Source organism: Pituophis catenifer, unplaced genomic scaffold (assembly GCF_029215685.1).
Source record: "Pituophis catenifer annectens isolate HBS135680 unplaced genomic scaffold, rPitCat1.0.hap2 SCAF_2, whole genome shotgun sequence".
NCBI classification, from domain to species: Eukaryota; Metazoa; Chordata; class Lepidosauria; order Squamata; family Colubridae; genus Pituophis; species Pituophis catenifer.
Window position 1 is genome coordinate 12,020,031 of NW_027256882.1, and position 15,517 is coordinate 12,035,547.

The window sequence follows — 15,517 nt, forward strand, 5'->3', positions numbered from 1 at the left end:
CTGTACCATTGAGGACAAGCAGGCTCCAAAGGACAAGCTTTGAACCAGTGGGAGTTTGATCATTCAAATACAGCAATAGTGCTTAATCCGTTTCACGCCTAAGTTTGTGTTAATTTCCCTTTTTTTTTTCCTGTTGCAAGCAGGTGACGGATGGGAGAGGGAGGATTCTGGCCAAGAGGCAGCAGCACCTTTGCCAAAAGAGAAAAAGGAAGTTGCAGAAAACCAGTTAATGGGGGAGCTGGAGAATTGCTCTGGTTTCCCTTGTCCAGATCCCAATGTCTTATTGGACACAGATGATTGCCAAGAAAAAGGAGAGTGTTCAAGGTGTGGGAAAACACTCCTAGATGAATTGGGATTATGTGACTGTTGCCAAAGCCCTGATGGAGAGAAACAAGATGAAAGCAGACAACACTGCAGAGGGACCCTTCCTCCTCCTTTACATGAAAGCATACAAGAAGGAGGGGAAATGTACAAATGTACGGAGTGTGCAGAAAGCTTCAGTACAAGCCATTCTCTTTCAATGCATAAAACGATTCACAAAACAGAGGATCCACACAAATGTCTGGATTGTGGAAGGACCTTCAGGCAGAAAAATCATCTTAGTTCACATAAAAAGGTCCACGAAGAGAGGAAGCAGCATCAATGCATTAATAGGGGAAACAGCTTTGGAAGCAGCGCCTCCCTTACTTCCCATCAAAGCAGCCACAGAGAGGAGAAGTTGCATCAATGCAGGGAGAGTAGAATGAGGTTTACTTGGAGCAAGGAACCAAATTCCTGGAAAAAAAGGTCCACTGGGAATAAATTGTGTAAATGCCTGGAATGTGGGAAGAGCTTCCGCTCTGCAAGATACCTCACTTCCCATAATAGGACCCATACAGGGGAAAAGCCGTATCATTGCACAGTGTGTGGGAAGAGCTTCACCCGAAAAGGCGATTTCAATTTACATAAGAGGATCCACACCGGAGAAAAGCCATATAAGTGCACAGAGTGTGGAAAATGCTTCAGCAGAAGTGGTGCTCTATCCGTACATAACAGGATGCATAAAGGGGAGAAGCCTTATGAATGCCTGCACTGTGGAAAAAACTTCAGTCGAAAAGGTCATCTTAAGTCCCATGAGAGGATCCACACTGGGGAGAAACCATATCAGTGCCAAGAGTGTGGAAAATGCTTCAGTGATTCTGGAGAACTGACAATCCATAAAAGGATTCACTCAGGGGAGAAACCGTATAAGTGCACGGAGTGTGGCATGAGTTTCAGGAGAAGTAGTCACCTTGGTATCCACAAGAGGATCCACACTGGGGAGAAACCATACACATGTTACGAGTGCGGAAAAAGCTTTAGTCTAAATAGTTCACTCAAGAGCCATAGAAGGCTTCACTCAGGGGAGAAACCCTATAAATGCATGGAGTGTGGAAAATGTTATAGAGACAGTGGCCAGCTTACCTCCCACATGAGGATCCACACAGGAGAGAAGCCGTTTAAATGCATCGACTGTGGAAAGAGTTTCCGACTCAGTGGTAATCTTACACTCCATAAAAGACTCCACACAGGGGAGAAGCCATATCAGTGTGTGGAGTGTGGAAAGAAATTTAGAACCTGCGGTGAGTTTAATCGACATAAGAAGACGCATAGCAGGAAAAGACGATGCTAATTGGTTCGTGTTGATTCTCAAAATTTGCTTCATGCTGACAGACGTTTTGCAGGAGATTCTGTAGAAATGCATGGAGTATGGGAAGGGCTTCTAAAGCAGCAGAAACGTCTTGTTCCATTAAAAAGAAGAGTTTTCTTGTAGAACTAGGAATTAACTTTTGGATATTAGATCTTTGTGCTAGAGTAGAGTAGAATAAGATTAGAAAGAATAAGAATAAAAATAGAATAGAGATAGCATGTCATGGCATAACATAACATAACATAGCATAGCATAGGATTCTTTATTAGCCAAGTTTGATTGGACATACAAGGAATGTGTCTCCGACGCATATGCTGTCAGCGTACATAACATACAAAAAGTGATCAACTTGTGTCAGTGCGAACACCAAAGGTAGGTAGGGATTTGGAAACTAACACATCCAGATGGAGATTCTCAGGCATCCAGGTTGCGGTTGTCCCAAAGGGGCTTTTATCAAAAGGCAACTGGACTCCCCCCCCCCCCCCCCCGTTGAAGAGATTTCCCTTCTCATCCAAGAACTTTCTTCAGTTCTGAACTGAAGAAGCTTCTTAAATGAGTAGCAAAATGTCTTCAAGGAAAAACAAAATCCAGTTGACTTTTGAAAAAAAGCGCCTTCGGGATAACAGTTTCAGACAACATTAGGGTGCAGAAAGCTGGCTTAGACATCATATAGGGAAGATGCTGAAATACTTTAAGAGCAAACATTGCCACCTAAGTGGTGAGGTCCCTATTTCGTAATGTTGGGAGAATCAAACAGTGGTCCGCTACACCCATGTGGAGAAAGTCACACCAGTTCAAAGAGAAATAGGATCTTCACTGAGCACTTCGGTGGGAGAAAGTGACGGAAGAGAATGAAACATTGAACCAATACAAGAGTCGAGAGTTTTGTCAAAAGTCATAACTGGAGGGATGGCGCTGTGTCTGCACCAGCTAACATTGGTTGTGTTTAACTGATTTCTAGTCTGAGATATGAAATTGATTGTGCTTGACTTTATTAGTGCCCTAACGTGTATAGTAGCTAAAGGCTTAGCTTACACATCTCAGATACAGGCCCTTTTTGGACAATTTAGGGAACAAGCTTTAGAAAATAGAGGCAGCCCTTGACTTATGACCACAATTAAGCCACACATTTCCATGGCTAAGCAAGGCAGTTGTTAAGTGAGTTTTGTTCCCTTTTACAACCTTTGCCACAGTTGTTCAGTTAGTAACATGGTTGTTAAATGAATCTTAATTGACTTTGCTTGTCAGAATGTTTCAAACGGTGATCACATGACCCTGGGACACTCCAACTATCAAAAATACAGGCCAGTTGCCAAATGTCTGAATTTTGATCACATCACACAGGGATGCTGCAACGGTGGTGTGAAAAAAATCATAAATCATTTTTTTCAGTGCCGTTGTAACTTTGAATGGTCACTGAACAAATGATTGTAAGATGAGGACTAATTGTAAAGCAGCAATTGATTATTTGTTATTAAGGCAGAGTCATGAATGTTAAGAATGTGTTGTTTCAGTGTAACTGACAATCGCCAATTCATTGAAACCCACCTTGGAAAACATAGGGAAGGAATTTCTTAACCTCAAAATCGGTCAGGGCCTAGACTAGGGGTCTCCAAAGGTATTTTAAGACTTGTGGACTTCAACTTCCAGAATTCCTCTGGCACAGATGTTGGCACACATGTTATCATGCTGGCTGGGGAATTCTGGGAGTTGAAGTCCATAAGTTAAAATCTCAAAAAGGGGGAAGATGGCGAAGAGGCCTAAGATTCCTTGGAGAAGGATGAGGTTTCCCAGGGAACAAGACCAAATGCACAGTTTGGCCTCTGACAGTTAGAAGACCAGAGTCTCATCAGGGATGAGGGACCTTGGTCATTTTTTCTTCAACTCCCAGAATTCCTGAACAGCCATGCTTAAAAATCATGTTACTTTTCTTGCTGGGGAATTCTAGGAGTTGAAGTCCACAAGTCTTAAAAGTTGCCAAGTGTGGAGACCCTTGCTTAAGACTTATGGAATCTTATGGAACAGTGCTACATTAAGCAAAAGATATGCATAACATGCCAGAGAGAGAGAGAGAGAGAGGGAGGGAGGGAGGGAGGGAGGGAGAGACCCAAAACTTCAGTTTCCACTTGGTAGCATGTTACCTAACTGATCTACATTATTTGTCACAATATCTGTTCCTCTATTTCTGTGAAATACAGAAAAACAGCAACCCACATAAAGAGTGAAACAGAGACCATGAACAAGTAAGAAGCAGATTTATTAAATATATATATATATAAAGCTATATATATATTTCAAGCTTTTGCAAAAGGGTTCTCCCACAAAAGAGAGAGAACGTCTGATCACTTCGCTTACATGGTTTATATACAGTTTTCGCGATACAGCAACACAATGTAAATGTCCCCTTAGGGAATTGTTTTCAGGTCTTATATAACAATTTTGGCTCTCTGCACATGTTCCACCCTGGAGTTCCCCTCCAAAAATACCCTCCGAAAATACCCAACACAAATGTTTCCATGCTGATTGGTATTCTTCTTAATAGATCATTAGGCTGTTCCTCATTTAGATCAGCCCGACCGGATTTAGATGTACCCAAAACTTTTATTTCCCCAAAACAAGCAGTTCTTCAAAACAAGCATCACAGAAACATTACAGTTCCCTTTTTCCTTTCCATAATCTACTGCTTACTCATGTCCTAATTATCAGGTTACATAAATCAGATTATATAAAGGTTAAATATGGCGTTACTTTGGTTATGCTTTTGACAGGAATAATTCATTTTCTCTCAATTTCTTTTTGGCTTGTATTGCAAGATAAGATGCTGAGACTTTGGAAAAAGTTCAGAGAAGAGCAACTAAAATGATCAAAGGCCTGGAGACTAACACATTAGAATGGCTGCAGGATTTGGGTATGGCTAGTCTAAAAAAAAATTAGGGACAACATGATACCAGTATTGTAGTATTTGAGGGGCTGCCCCAAAGAAGAGGGGGGTCAGTTTATTCTCCAAAGCACCAGAGGGCAGCACAACAAACAATGGATGGAAACTAATTAAAGAGAGAAGCAACCTGGAATTAAGGAGAAACTTCCTAACAATTTAGGACAATTAACCAGTGGAACAGAAGTTGCCTTCAGAAATCGTGGGCGCTCCATCACTGGAGGTTTTTAAGAAGAAACTAGATAGTCACTTATCTGAAATAAGTGGTTCTCCTGCTTGAGCAGGGGGCTGGACTAGGAGACCTCCAAGGTTCCTTCCAGCTCTATTGCTATTCCAATCATTTTTACAAACCGAAGTGAGCCTTACCCACTTCCAGAGAAAGACACTGGAAACAAGGAGGCTGATTGGAAAGATGGTTTATTGATCAACAGGACCACATGGGTTTGAGATTCTGGGCCGCTAAACACATGGAGTGGAGAGTGAGAGGTATTTATACCCTCTCTTGGGCCTTGCCCTTGAGCTTCCTGTTCCTGTGGCAAGAGCATGTATTCTATTGGTTGCTGTAAGGCAGGGCTCCCCAAACTTGGCAGCTTTAAGACTTGTGGACTTCAACTCCCAGAATTCTCCAGCCTGCTATGCTATGCTATGCTATGCTATGCTATGCTATGCTATGCTGGCTGGAGAATTCTGGGAGTTGAGGTCCACAAGTCTTAAAGCTGCCAAGTTTGAAGACCTCTGCTATAAGATGTCACTGCTAACTTTGTGGGCTATTTGAATCCCAGGCTTGATTGAAGGCCAAAAAACATGAAGCCGACCCAGAGGAAGATGGAGAGACAACTTCAAAGAGACACTACAACAGCATCAAATAACCTTTGAGGCTTCTAGAAGTGCCAAAACCAGAATGTTGTATCTCCCTTGACACCTGAAGTGGAAAAAGAGGAAGTTAAAAAGAAAAAAGAAAACTAAAATTTAATTGAGTTGCAAAAGTCCTTTTTTCTTCCTTATTGGTTCTCTTTCCAAAACTTCTGGTCTCCAATTCCCTCTCTTCTTTCAACTTTCCTGCTCCTTCAACTGATATAGGGATCTAGGAGCGGCAGGCGTTAGGAATCTGCATTTCCAACAGGTAGTCCTCCACTTATAACAGTTCATTTAGTGACCATTTGCAGTTACAACGCTACTGAAAAAAGCGACTTCTGAACGTTTTTCACAGGACCATTGCCGGGTGAACCACATGGTTATGGGATCAAAATTCCCTTCCCTGCTCCCGTCCCTGGGTTTCCTCCCCTCCCTCTCTCCCCTGTTTCTCGGACTGCCTCGGGGTTGGACTAGAAGACCTCCAAGATCCCCCCCAACTCTGATATTCTGTTAAAGGACGAGTCCCTTCTAACTGTGCTGCTCAGCATCGCTTTCCCTTCCCTCCCCCCGTTCCCTGGGCTTCGTCCCCTCCCTCTCTCCCCTTTCTCTGATTGCCTCGGGAGAAGCAGCCCTGGACTCCCTGCCCAGCTGAGCATCCCACGCGGGACCGCTTCCCCCGTTGCAAAAGGCAGGGCGCAGGCAGGGGGACCCCCGAGGGGGCGGCGCCCTCCCCCCTTTAGAGAATGGGAGGAGCTGGGCGGGGAGGGGCGGAGCTATAAGAGCCTCCTGCTTGGGCTCTGCAAAGTCCTGGCTGGGGCCGTTCCGAGAAGGGGGATCCACGTGCGTGGCCGGGAAGGAAGGAAGGAAGGAAGGGAGGGTGGCCGCGTGGAAAACGCATCGCGGATCCGTTCCTGCGCGCATCTTTTTGGGAAGCGGGAGTCCGGGCGAGGAAGAGAGCCGCCTCTTTCCTATCGAGCGCCAGGTAAGATGCTCCCTCTTTCCTCCCTCCTGTCTTCCCACCTGGGGAAATGCTTGGACAGGAGACCCTTCAATTCAGCTTCTTGGGGCGCTCCTAAGATCGCTCCTGCAGCCCCCACCTTCTCCTTGGGGAGATTGGTCTGCCGGCCCTTCCCGATCGTTTCCCATAACTTCCTTTTTTTTTTTCCCTCTGGGGCTGTTGCAGATCCAGAAGTTTAATGGCTGCTAACCCGGCCGGAGGGAAAGGGGGCGATCCCTCCCAGGAGCTGCTGTGTCGGGGAGCTGCTCAAGACGAGGCACCTCAGGAGAGAGCATCAGGTAAAGGCTCCCGCTGATGCCCTTTAATCCTCAGGATTGACTTTGCCCGAGTTAATTTCATTCCTGACTTAATTTCATTCGTGAATTCCTTTTCATTGTTTAATTGAACGGTGTTTTTAAAGTCTTGGGTGCATTTAAACAGGTATCATCACCCTTTTCCTATAGGCCAGCGTGTCTCAACCTTGGCGACTTTTAAGATATGTGGACTTCCGCTCCCAGAATTCTCCAGCCAGCTGGCTGGGGAATTCTGGGAGTTGAGGCCCATGTATTTTAAAACTGCTAAGGTTGAGAAACAATGCTACAGGCAGGGCAAATCCCACCTGCAAAAATAGTTTTCCTTTCTCCTCGGATGATCTGATGGGGAGGGAGAGTGGATGTTATGTGGGTCAGGATTGTGATGTTCTAGAGTCCAGAGAAGAGCAACAAAGAGGATTAAGGGACCGGAGGCTAAAACATATAAAGAACGGTTGGTGGAACTGGGTAAATGATAAGAAGGACTAGAGACATGATAACAGTGTTCCAATATCTCAGGGGCTGCCACAAAGAAGAGGGAGTCAAGCTATTCTCCAAAGCAGGACAAGAAGCAATGGGTGGAAATTAATCAAGGAGAGAAGCAACTTAGAACTAAGGAGAAAATTCCCGTCAGTGAGAATTAAATTTCTCAGTTTGTCTAAATCTCACATCACAATAATCGAATAGTCTTCGCCCAAAATTGGAAAAATAAAGATATACCAACGGAGGATAAAGTGATTAGTAAAATGATGGAATGTGCAGAAATGGACAAGCTTACAAAGGAGATACAAGAAAAGGATGAAACGGATTGCTATTTAGTATGGGATAAATGGTATAATTGGATGGAGGGGAAAAGAAAAAGATATGGAAATAAATGAGAAGTAATAAATTACAGATAGGAAATTAAGTACCAATTTAGCTTAATAGTAAATCAAACATGTAGATGAAGAGAACACATAGAGACGATGTATTAGGAATATAGGTATAAGAGATATGTTAAAATAAGAAAGAGAAAATGTATAATTATGAATATAGACTCCCGATGCGACAAGTTGAAAAGAAGATGTAAAGATGGATTTTTGTTTATTTGTTTGTGTGTTTTGTTGTTTGTATGTTTGTTTGTATTTTCTTTAAAAAACTTTAATAAATTTTTTTTAAAAAAATAAATTTCTCTGTTTGAATCAATAGGAGACACTGTGAACAATACAAGGGCTTTGTTAGAACTTTTGCAAAAGTCAGATAAGTTTTGGCTGCACATTTCGTTTCCCAAACACTCTATCTTCCTGATAGTTGCTACATCAAAACACCATTAATTTGAGCATGACAGCTGCTTTCCTGCCATTGTTAGAGTGACCTGACTTGGAAAGTACTAATCAATTTATAGCCTTGTTATTTCCCTAAAACTTTGATTCTTATGCAATTCAGTAGCTAATGTCTCACACCTGGTTTTTCAGGTTATACAGAGGATAAATATGGCATTATTCTTGCTCTTCTCTCTACAGCGGAGTGTGGTATAGTGTGGTATAGTGGTTAGAAGGCCTCTGTTATTCTGAAATGGCTGAAATACAGGACATGTGTGGGGAAAGGGGATATGGAAACCACACCAGGCTTGCTAACAATACATCGCTACAGGATGTGGGCATAGCTACTTTGATACTTCCATACTGTGTCTAACTGCCAAACAACCAGCTGTATTTCCTGCTTAGTAAATATACAAGTGTGCTGAAAAAGTTATTCAGGCTCTTTCCCAGCCTTATGGGAGGACCCACCTTTGTCCCAACCTGAATACAGGTAGTCCTTGACTTACAGGTGCAACTGAGCCCAAAATTTCTGTTGCTCAGCTAGATAGGAGCTAAGTGAGTTTTGCCCCCTTCTACGGCCTTTCTTGCTCCAGTGGTTAAGTGAACCACACTGCAATAGGGAATTCTATTGACCTGACTTGTCAGAAGGTTGCAACGGGATCACATGACCCCAGGACACTGCAAGCGTCATAAATATGAGACAGTTGTTGCCAAGTGTCTTTTTTTAAAAAAAAGTTTATTTTTATTTTTCATAATTTCCTTGATTATGATATATGATACAACGTGTTAAAGCAGCTTTTAACATTCCTGAAGTATTGCAGGTAATTTCCTATTAATGCTGGACCTAGTCCAAATTCCCTGAGATAATAGCAACCCAGGGAACTGGATCAGGGACAGCATCAGTCGTCAGCAGGTACGGGTCCCCGTTTTGCAAGTTTCTCACAGAAGGTTGCAAAAGGTGATCCCATGACCCCGGGACACTGCAACCGTCATAAATATGAGCCAGTTGTTGGCAAGTCTCTGAATGTTGATCATGTGACCATGGGGATGCTGCCAATGGTCATAAGCGTGAAAAACAATCATGTCATTGTTTCCAGTGCCATTGTAACTTCAAACGGTCACTAAATGAATGGCTGTAATTTGAGGACTAGCTGTAGATGCATGGCTCAGAGAGAATTGGACTCTGCCTCTTTGTTGGTGCCAGGCCAGACCTAGAACTCCTGATTGTCAGGGCGTTGATTAATCCCATTCTACTTTTGGGATAATCGCACCTGATTACGAGGGGAGGATCGAGACTTTTCCTTGCAAGTATACTTTAAGAAAACAAAACCCGAAGATATTTCTTCCAAGAAAACTCATTTATTTGTTATAAAGAAAATAAAACACCTCACTAACTAAGAAAATTAATTGTTACATTTTTGCAAAAGTTCATGCCGGCTATTTCTCAGCCGGACCTTTCTGGCAAGAGAACAAAGGAAAAGTGTGTGAAGGAATGTGGGGTGGACATGCGCAGTTTAGTTTACTGATAACAATTCTTGGCTGGTTTCACTCTCTTCAGAAGTTAGGCCTCATTCAAGAGAGGAAATTGACACCTTAGCAAACGCCCGGGTTTATAACTATAAAAGGTTATATTGGCACAGATTTGATGTCAAATCTGTCACCACTTATTTGGGCTCAGACAAAGCCAGACACCTAGCAAGGGAAATCTCCCAATCTAAGCCCGGAGACAACACCCCAATGCCAGTTTATACAGAGCTAACTTCTACTCTTAAGAACTTAATGATCCAGAACGATAGAAAAGTAGATGGGATCTCTAGAAAGTGGTTTGATGATGATTGCCATAACTTGAGGTCAAATCTAAGAGCCGCAGTTAAGAAAGTTAACCGATCCAGACAGGATGGTGATTATTCAAATATGGTTCAACTCAGGAGAGCATACAAATCCCTACTGAAAAACAAGAAAAGTAGCTATAACACCAGGATGTGGAAAGAGGTAGAAATGGCAGCGAAATCCCAATTCCCTACGATCTTTTGGCATAAGATAGCCGGTATATTAAAACAACGTTCCCCATTTATGGACACTGATATATCAGCAGTAAATTGGGAGAAGCACTATCTTGCTTTATTTGATGGTAACAATACAACAAATGTCTTGCAATTGGATATCCTCCAGCAAGAATTAAGGAAATGTCCGGAATGGACACCAGTTACCCCTACCGAAGTTAAGCATATAATTCAATCCTTAAAGGCTGGGAAGGCCCCTGGAGAGGACTTGTTGCCTCCTGAACTCTTTAGGTCCAACATTGACTTTTGGGTACCGGTGCTGGTAGCACTGTTTACTTATATCGATAAAGTAGGGATAATCCCTGAAGGGTGGAGGTTAGCTATAGTTTTTCCAATTTTTAAGAAAGGTGACATAGCTGCCCCATCCAACTACCGACCCATCAGTCTTCTTAATATAATTTCAAAAATGTATACGAAACATCTCCTAAATAAAATAGAGGACTGGTGCTTGGATAAGGAAATTCTGGCAAATGAGCAGGCAGGTTTTAGATCAGGTAGGTCTACCATAGACAATTGTTTTGTCCTTTCCCACTTAATTAATAAATACAAGACCCAGGGGAAAAAAAATAAAAATAAAAATAAAAACAAAAAAAAACATAAAAAAAAACAATTCTTGGCAAGCTAAGGAAAGTCTGATAGTCCAGAAATAATGAGCTCAGCTGGTAAATAAAAAAACGCAGTGACACTGATTAACAACTCAGCACATCTCCCTGAATACGAGATGGGATCTGCTTGAGGCCTCCAGAGTCAAACTCTGTGGTGCTTTATTGCATACATTCATGGCTGAGATAATCTGCCTCTGAATCAGGGGTGAAATGCTCCCAGTTCGGACCGGATCGCCTGATCCGGTAGCAATGGTGGTGGGTGGTTTGGAGAACCGGTAGCAAAAATCCCTGCACCCCCCCCCCCCCGCACCTTCCACACTGTTCAGTTTTCTTCTCACCTAAAATTAGCAGTTTCTATGTGTTGTTGCTGTGGCTGCAAAGTACTCAAATAAATTGTTTCCCTAGTTAGCATAAAGATATGGATGTAGACTTGCCCTTGTGCACCGTAGCTTCAAGAGTATGGTTAGGATATTTGATAGCAAATCATTCCTTTGCTGTTTTTGTTTTCACTCCTAGACACTCTCATGGCCTCGTCTTCATCTCCTGGAACCTCGGTTCTTTGTAGCGGAGGATTAACAACTGTTCAGCTTTCAACTCAGGTAGGAGGATTCTCCCTTTCCTTAAAGTGCCAGTCTGATTTATTGAAGAAGCCCCCAATAACAGAAGGCAAGAGAAGAAACAATGGGTGGACATTAACCAAGGAGAGAAGCAACCCAGAATTAAGGAATTTTTTTTGTAATAGTGAGAACAATTAACCAGTAGAATGGCTTGCCGTCAGAAGTTTTGGGGGCTTCATCACTGGAGGCTTTGAAGAAAAGACTGGATAGCCATTTTTCTGGAATGGTATAGGGTCTCCTGCTTGAGCAGGAGGTTGGACTAGAAAACCTCTAAGGTCCCTTCCAACTCTGTCATTCTGTTATATTCTGTTATTCTGTTACATTATCTGGTTAAAAAGCACACCCAGAGAGCTCAGCTATTTCAGTGTACAACTCCCCATGTTTCTCATGGGATATTAGTTGAAACTGCGCAGACCTTCAGTAAAACGGGAAAAAGGAACAAAAGATCAGCAAATTTTAAAATGTACAGTTGTGTGCAAAAGCCTCAGATCACCATTAGGTGCAGTGGTGGAATTCAATTTTTTTTTACTACCGGTTCTGTGGGCATGGTGTGACTTGGTGAGCATGGCTTGGGCATGGCAGGGGAAGGATACTGTAAAATCTCCATTCCCACCCCGCTCCAGGGGAAGGATACTGCAAAATCCCTATTCCTTTCCCCCTCCTGGGGGAAGGATATTGCAAAATCTCCATTCCCACCCCACTCTGGGGTCAGCCAGAAGTGGTATTTGCTGGTTCTTTGAACTACTCAAAATTTCCACTACAGGTTCAGAACTTGTCAGAACCTGCTGGGTTTCACCCCTGGTTTCCATCCATTGCCTGTTGATGTGGGTGAAGGAGGAGAGTGCAAAAGTTGGCTTGAAACTCAACATTAAGAAAACTAAGATCATGGCATCTGGCCCTCTCAATTCCTGGCAATAGATGGGGAAGAAATGGAGGTAGTGTCAGATTTTATTTTCCTGGGCTCCAAGATCACCGCAGATGGGGACTATAGCCAAGAAATCAAAAGGCGCTTGCTCCTGGGGAGGAAAGCTATGGCAAATCTAGACAGCATTCTAAAAAGCAGAGACATCACCCTGCCAACAAAAGTGCTTATAGTCAAGGCTATGGTTTTCCCAGTTGCAATGGATGGCTGTGAAAGGTGGACCATAAGAAAGGCTGAGCGCCAAACAATTGAGGCCTTTGAACTCTGGTGCTGGAGAAGTCTCCTGCGAGTCCCTTGGACTGCAAGGCGATCAAACCGGTCAGTCCTAGAGGAGATCAGTCCTGACTGCTCTTTAGAAGGCCAGATCCTGAAGAGGAAACTCAAATACTTTGGCCACCTAATAAGAAGGAAGGACTCTCTGGAGAAGAGCCGAATGCTGGGAAAGATTGAGGGCAAAAGAAGAAGGGGATGACAGAGAATGAGGTGGCTGGATGGAGTCACTGAAGCAGTCTGCATGAGCTTAAATGGACTCCGGGGGATGGTAGAGGACAGGAAGGCCTGGAGGAACCTGGGATTGTGATGGGTCAGACAAGACTTCGCAAGTAACAACAACATTGTTTGTCTTGCCTTCTGGTCCTTTGGAGAATAATTTGACTCCCTCTTCTTTGTGGCAACTCTCAAATACTGGAATACTGCTATCATGTCACCCCTAGTCCTTCTTTTCTCTAACTGGCCCTACTCAATTCCAGTTCCTGCAACCGTTCTTCATACGTTTTACTCTCCTGGGCTTCAATCATCTTAGTTGCTCTTCTCTGCACTTTTTCCAAAATCTCCACAACTTTTTTGTAATGAGGTCACCAAACTGGATCCAGTATTCCAGGTGTGGCCTTACTAAGGTTTTATAAAGTGCTACTAACACTTCAAATGAAAGCCCAAAGTGAAAAGTAAAGCCCAAGCTTTACTCTTGCACAGAAATGAAATGTTGAACCCCACTTTCCTTGATTTGGCATCATTAATTGGCTCATTGCATTGGGTAAAATTAACTCAATATTGGATTGGGCCAAGACATCCAAGCTCTAGCCCCGTGATGGCGAACCTATGGCATGCTTGCCCAAGTGTCACGTGAAGACATGTCACCCGGCACGTGTGGCCTTGCCTGTTTGACTTCCAGGTTTCTGGCATGCATGCGCATGCGACGATCAGCTGTCCTTTGCATGCACGGCAAAGTGCTGAAAACCGGCTTGTGCATGTGTGCTGGCCAGCTGATAGACAGGTGCGCATGCATGCCAGAACCCAGAAGTTGAACTTTTCCAGAGTGCGATCCTTTTGCGCGCACGGCAATGCTGGAAACCGGCCTGCACATGTGTGCTAGAGCCCGGAAGATAGGCTTTTCTGGAGCGCGGTCCCGATGAGCATACAAGAGTGCACGTGATGTTTCCGCGTGACCTTTTCAGCCGAAAAGATTCGCCATCACTGCTCTAGCCCATTAGTGGAAAGCAAAGGAATACGGGGTTGCAGAATCAGCCAAACCAATAATGCATTACTGTCCTAGATGTATCTCTAGCGAGAGGCTCTTTGCAATTTATGTTTTTGGAAAGGTTCTCCAGAGAAGATGCAAACTTGCCCTACTTGGAAACTCTGCAGATGGAATATGTTCATCAAGAAGAGGACTTGCAAGTAATTTATTGAAATGTTCATTGTTAAGAATGCTCATGGAATATAATTAATTTTTTTTCTTCTCCCTGTGTCAGAATTTGGTATCGCTTGAGGATGTAGCTGTGTTTTTCTCCGTGGAGGAGTGGGCCCTGCTGGATTCTGAGCAAAAAGCCCTGTACCAAGAAGTCATGCTGGAAAACGAAAGGAACATAATCTCCTTAGGTAAGGGATTCTTTTAAGATATTGAAATTTAGTAGCTGTAACAGTGGAGTTCTACAAGGAGTCAGAACACACAATTACAGATGATTGGTTGGAGAAAGCTATCTCCTGCATGAGGCAATCTATGCTGTGATTGGTTAATATGAGTGTAAAGGGGGAGTGTCCTTGTTTCCCGCCTTTTTTCCTCTGTGTGCTCTTTTTACCTCATGATGTTTCTGTTAGCCTGACTTTTTTGTTTACTGTTAATATTGATGTCAAATATATTAATTTGCATTAAAATACAAGCTCCTGTCAGCATCTCTGACCTTTTTGGACACCTGTTGCACAATTCCCAGACGGATTCTCTTTCCTCTTGACTGAAACGGTGGTGGACATGAGCAGCTGATCTGTTTATCAGATAAAATGCTAATTTTTTCACCTTATGCATAGATAAGAGTGTCCTTATCTACATTTCTAGGATATAACTACGAAAAGAGTGGTCTGTCTCATCTGCCAGGTCCTCTGCAGATGAAATCTTCTGACATGATCTTCTAGCCCACAGATCTGCAACCTTAAACGCTCAAAGAGCTATTTGGACCCCTTCCCCACAGAAAAGAAAACACTGGGAACCACAAAACCTGGATGGGCGTGGCCAATGTGACGTCACTCACTTCTACCAGTCACATGACCACCACCCCAGCCGCGCCTACCCAGTCAATCATTAGGGCAGAGAACTGGTTGTTAAAAAACACCGGGAACCAGAAAACCCTTTTGACAGCTCGCTCTCCCTCCCTCCCTCCCTCCCGCCCCCCCCCCTCTCTCTGTATCTCTCTGTCTCTACCCTGGCTGCTTCTCCATCCCCTGCCATCGCTCTTACCTTCTCAGGCCAGGTGAGGAGTGACTGGGAGGGGAGGGCGAGGGGTGGAGCTAGCCAGTGGTGGGATTACCTGACAGGGAGCCACAGCAGAGGCCCCAAAGAGCTGCATGTGGCTCCAGAGCCACAGGTTGCTGACACCCGTTCTAGCCTAATTATCTTGTTTATTGTAAATATTGATGTAAAATACGTTAATTTAGATAAAATTTGTGTCAGCATCTCTGACTGCATTTGGATACCTACTGCGCAATTTTCTGACAGAGTCTTTTTCCCTGGACTGAAAGGGTAGTGGACGTGAGCAGCTGATTTGTTTCTCAGATAAAATGGTAATTTGTTTGATGTATGCAATAGATAAAAGTGTCCTTCTACATTTCTACTCCTACTTAAAGGCCATAAAGTGGCCTTAAACCTCCTCACTGTCTCCATGAAGTTCCCATCCTAGCCAGTTTCTGATCGTGCCTATCCCACTTTCTAGAGAGCTTTTTAGAAGTTGCTTTCATTTTGTTGTTTTTTT

At 43.5% G+C, this 15,517-nt stretch overlaps 1 pseudogene; it reads left to right on the top strand.

Moving 5' to 3' along the window:
* The window catches only part of LOC139309844 (zinc finger protein 721-like), a 51,105-nt pseudogene that overhangs the window by 20,632 nt on the left and 14,956 nt on the right, over positions 1-15,517 (top strand).